Raw genomic sequence first — 5,914 nt, 5'->3', positions numbered from 1 at the left:
TAAAAGGAGCTTAAACCTTAGAGTATACCTGAGTTGTCCGGAACACGTCACGTGATCTCGTAAACCTGATTGTTGTGTCCTCAACCTGAGGTATAGAAATTAAGCTGCTGAAAAAATAGGAAGACAAGTGATAATACTGAAGAGGAAGGTTAAAAAAGAAACGGTGTTTTAAGGAGAAGTGGAAGGGAAAGCTTGATGAAGTGAAAGGTGAGAACGCACACACAACGCATTAACAATGTGTGATTCCAGATGTCAGTTTCACGCATTTTTGACCCGTTTGGCCTTCCGTACTGAAAAAGGATTCAAGGAAAGGAAGAAAGGATGGATAAAATAAGCGACTGGAATGAGCTCATAGTTTAAATTTTTAATTTAAAATTTTTTTTTTTTTTTAAAGGCATTAACGAAGGAATTCATTGAAATTAAGGTCCCACTTGGTAGAGGGTAGCCAAAATCAATTATCAGGACAGCTGTCATGGCAGACTGACAGGAACAATGGCAAAGATGGCAGATGGCTGTAACTACAGAACTGTGTTAGGGCAAAACAGGTTAAGGGGAAAATAGGAAAGAGGAGGTATTTATGGCCAGGATAAGGTTGGGGCCTTTTTATACGGTCTATGGTTGGGGCACACTGGATTGAATTCTTCTTTGCAGCTGGTGGGGAGACACATATATGTGTTGTGTGAGATCTGTATGGTACCAGAGACTGTTGAACAGATAATAATGGTGTGTCGCAAATGTGCTAATGAAGGATCAATGTTATTGCAGTACAGGGTCTGTACCAATATGTATAGGATATAGAATAGCTGAGGGTGGAAGGGTCAGTGATATCAGAGACATTTTGTGTGAGGGGAAAGGTTCAATAAAGGTTTATAGGGCTGTAGTGTAATTTATATTAGAAATGGCTTTGGGAAATAGGATCTGACTTCAGACCTAATCTGCTCCACACTCCAGCACATTAGGTGGTGGTGATGCATCATCCATGCAGGGTGCGAGCCGCCAATAAATACCATTGAAGAAGAAAAAGCAGCCCTTAGTTTCAGACCCTGGATTTGTGTAGACCAATGAACTGTATGGTGTAGACCAGTCGTAACCAACCATGCTCCTGGAGATCTACTGTCAGGTAAGTTTTCACTCCATCCCTAATTTGGCTCACTTGATTCTACTAATTAGCAGCTCAAGAAGATCTCCAGCTGTTGAATGATGTGTGCTTTGTTAGGGTTGGAATGAAAACCTACAGGGCAGTAGATCTCCAGGAACAGGGTTGGGTTACCACTGGTCTGCTCAATGTAGTGTCTGGCTAAAAATAAAAAATAAAAAAAGTTAAAAGTTATAAGAAGCAAATTAGAAGGTGAGATGGGGAGAACCGCATATCATCCCAGAACGTCTGAATTCACAAACGAAGCGTTTTCCCCTGTGTAACGTCTCGGTCAGTACACACACTTGCTCACAAATTAAAAAGCCCCTGAAAGAAATGTATCCATGGCACAGCAGCAGCAGACTGTATTTTATGAATTGTAGCCTAATATCCTGGTCCGTTTAGCAATGGTATTAAATTCAGAGAGGGGTTGCCAGTGTGAAGGAAAAACCCCCAAGGGGTTGTTGATTATGAAAGCAATGTGGTGTGAACTCCATAAATATCGCTGACGGTGACTTTCCCAAAGTACAAATATCCACAGTAACCACACTTTGGGGTGGGGGGTCAGTAATAACGGCAAGAGGGCTGTCTTAATAACCTAGCCTGGTTTTCTTTTTTTTTTGCTAGCGGCAGTATACATTTCCAGCTCTTTTGTATTCTCTTAACCAACCAGCAGGCCACAGTGGTGCCGAATTGTGAAAAGCGGGAGTGTTGACAACAGTGCCAGCAGTGTACCAACAGTGGGCCAGTATCAGAACTGAGACCCACAGAGCAGTTTGAAAGGCATCCCATCTATAATTATGCACGACAAGTCTTCATTTTAATTTTTAATTTTTCTATTTTAGAAAATGCAGGAAAATAAATTGCGTCTGCACCTACAGTGCTAACCCAGGTTAAAGATGCAGATATGTGGCAGAACTGAGACAACAGCTATTACAGAAAGAGGAAGAACTGAGAAACAGGGCTCCGATGTCCTGTCTTGCCCGATATTAACAGCACGTCTGTGTTCTATCCGTGCAGAGCGTAGCCTGGCTCTCTTCAGCCAGATCGCTTGCAGGCCCAGGCTGTTGGGATTAGCCTGGTTCAGCTGTCCTCCAAGGGCAAACATTAGGATTGGCTGCCCTTGCCACCACTGTTGGTGTTTGTGTGTGTGTGTGTGTGTGTATGTGTGTGAGTGTGGTGTGAGTGTGTGTTTTGTTGCCAGAATCTCTGTTTAGAGCTTGTAATTTTCACCCAAGCCATATAAAACCGGAACAGAACCAGAAGGTTCAGGTCGGGCTGGCCCTAATTCTGTCATATTATATTGGGTCGGTTGGGGTCGTACCCTTTGTAGCTGACCCTTTACGTTTAAAAACATTTATTTCAGTGTATTTTTAGCATATTCTATTTTCATAAGGAAGTAAAGCATCTGTACATGCATATTTTATGGATCCGCACTTTAAAATAAACACCAGTGTTAGCGAATTGATAATGTGTCTTCGTCAAACTTCTGATTCATTAAACATTTTTTGACAGTTTAGATATTGGACACCCTCGTGAGATTACGCTGCCTCCTTTGGATACTGTGGAGTTTAATCAGGTCTTATTCACTCTGTACAGAGCAATTATTCCCCTGCAGCGTAATCACATGGGACAGCCCCTACAGGAAGTGCTTGCCACGTTGTGCTGGAGGTCAGCAATCAGTCCTGACGGCTGTGTTTGCCATAATTACCGTTCGCCGAGCGGCAAAATATCCACGCCGCTTCTTGCAATTACATGCCATTCACCGCAATTTATAGACTGTGTGTTCCTGCAGTTTCCTCAAGGTTCAGCTTGATGCAGAAAGATGACTGAAAGGGGGGGGGGGAAGCACGCTATTCTTGGTGCCCGTAGGTGTTATGTTTGGTGTCTTGACGATACTCTGCGCTGAGGTGGTATTTTTAGAAAGTTTCTGTTGGAAATATGAGGAAGAGTATACGTAGGTAGATCACATCATTGTCCTGAAACTGTCAGTGTGCATATTGCTGTTTTTTTTTTTTTTTTCATGCTGCAAGGTGTCTGTCCACAAAAATATTCCTGAGCTGTCACTGTCGAGTTCGCTTCACGGGTGCAAACTTCCCATAAGGCCCTTGTGTTTGAAATGTGCACCCAGGCATATTTGATCCAGGGTGATGCGCTATGGCTGTGCTCGCCTGCGGAAGGATGTTCCTCTCCTCTGCCATTCAGAGTCAATCCTCCGATGAAAAAGCGACTCAAAAACAATTTGCCAAATTCTTTAAACATGGTGGAAGCACTGATGCTGCCAGCAATATGCACAAGCGCAGGACCGTATGAGGTTCGATATCCACGTTTGTGGTATTGCTCAGACGAGTGAACTGCTGTGGCACAGAGTCACTGGTGCATGTAGGGTCTGTGGTAGGTGTGTAATGCGGCAACACATAATGGTACAGTACTGTACTTGTACTGCAATAACATCATTTAGGTTATATTACATACATAATACTGTTGCACACAGCCAAACCTGGCTAAATGACTTTCTGGGACCCAGAGAAGAGTATTATGGCACATCAGAAAACATGGATGGACCTGACAAATCCGTAAGAACAGCAAGGTCCTCTATTTGTCAGTTTTCGACGACAGCTTCAGTCTCACTATGCGCATTGCTGAAGGGCTTTGAGCTTCATACAGAAAGAGATCCATATTAAATCAAATATGAAAGTTACACTGATGTACTTCCAGAGCTATTTGCTCCGCCAACTTTTAGCTGAATTACGACTCCATGAAAGGAACTACTCAAAATGCCCCCTGAGAGCAGCGGAGTGGAAATTCATTGCCGATGCGTATCGGTGAAGGAGAATTAGAGATGGCGGACAAAAGGCCTCATTTCCTTTTCCAGGGCTCGGAGACTTTTTAAACTAATCTTTAGGAATGTTATTTCACAGCAAAGCTCTCCTGCAGGAGAATGGCTGGTATCAGATCCAGGCACGGTGAGGAAGCAGTGCACTGGCATGTTTAGCTTCACAGATGGGTGATTATGTATACAAGGGCAGGTGTCCCGCACCCCCCACCCCTCCCCCCACCCCCCCCGTCCCCCCGTACAATCGTGGGGTCAAACGTGAGGTGTTTCTTTTAGGCAGAGCACCCCTTGAGCTGAAGCCGGTGTGTGGTAAGTGTCTGTAATTGTGTGTGGCACTGGGAACGCGAGAGAGGCAGGCTGATGCGTTCTCTCTTTCGTACGGCATCGGTGAGACACAGTCACATGAGCAGGGAGTTCCCAGTGCTACAACATTTGTCATCTAGTATATACCATCTAGTGTGTGATCTGACTCTCCACATAGCAAATTCTAAAAATGCATTACATGCTCTCGAAAAGCATGAACAATACAGAAAAAATAAAGTTAAAAATATAAATATATGTTGAAACATATAGACACATATAAATATACATAGACGTATATACACACACACACAGTCTAGTCCCAGGAGCCCAGACTCCGTGGTCTTTCCTGAGTTAACATGCAGCCGTGACATGTTTCCATCAGCCTAATGAACAGGCGTGAATCTCGGAATGACTCAGAATGAATCCCCGCACGTGACAAACACGCGTGCGATTTTGTCGTGTTAAGAGCCACGCCAGGCCTGTCAGAGAGCGCGTTTTAGCGTGTCACGTAGATTGGGCCGAAATTGAAGTTGACTCATTGCGCCGTCTCCCTCCCACCTCCTGGCAAATCTCCCTAAACACGCTGCGCACTTATCGGGGGCCGGGAGGAGTCCCAGGCTATTTGTGATGCTCTGGCCCCTGAAATCCGGCAGCTGCGGCCAGCATCCAGGCTGGAGGTCTGCGGATCTCCAGCAGACCCTGTGCACTCACAGATTCTCCACTCTGCCGCCATTGATCTGTCTCCAGGCGTTCCATGATGCACCTTTATGAATATTCATAAACAGGGCGTGGCCAAGTACAGTACTGTAGCAGTAATGTGTGTTGTTAAGTTGATTTGTGGGTCGGCTACATTTAATTGTGGATTGGCTACATATATTCATTGATCAGATACATTTATCTGTGGATCAGTTGCATTTATATGTGGATCAGTTACATTTATTAATTTATTTTTGAGACAATAATACCCTAATATCATTACCATTATAACTGGCTGTTTAGCCAACTAAGTGACACGCTTATTGAAATTGTGGCTGATTAACCTACGGGGTCCAAGTTAAACTATGCGGTTGTTCCCTGCACTTGGAACTGTACTTCCCTCTAGGGTTTTCAACACACCCGTTCCTGGTTTTGGCTATACACTTTGTTGTACGTCGCTCTGGATAAGAGCGTCTGCCAAATGCCTGTAATGTAATGTAATGTTACATTACATTAAATTATATTGTAATTGTTAGTATACATTACATTGTATACTAGCATAATGTATTGATGTTAGTCTGGCTTTTATGTTTTTTTTTTTTTAAACTTCCACTCCGCCATTTTCCTGTTCAGTGAATCTTAGGTTGACACCGAGTGAGGATTGCTTGTGATGGCTCTATTCATTGTTGGCCTTCTGGCGGTCACATTTTATGACTTTTTCAAAAGGCTCAAAACCCCCCGGAAAGGTCTTACTACTGCAGAGGTGAGCTGCTTCTTAATGGGAACAAATTCGATCACAGGATGGAGTGTCCCGAAGTCCGGGAGCCTGCGATTCACTAAAAGCCTCCTGGATTCAGAGACATTTTACAAGTGCCACGGAACACACTCCAATTGATAGCCGTGCGTAGGACGCACTGAATTATTCATTAAGGCTTGTGCTCGTT

This window comes from Anguilla rostrata, chromosome 2, assembly GCF_018555375.3.
Source record: "Anguilla rostrata isolate EN2019 chromosome 2, ASM1855537v3, whole genome shotgun sequence".
NCBI lineage: Eukaryota > Metazoa > Chordata > Actinopteri > Anguilliformes > Anguillidae > Anguilla > Anguilla rostrata.
The sequence above is the reverse complement of the archived record's forward strand: the minus strand, read 5'-3'. Positions refer to the sequence as shown.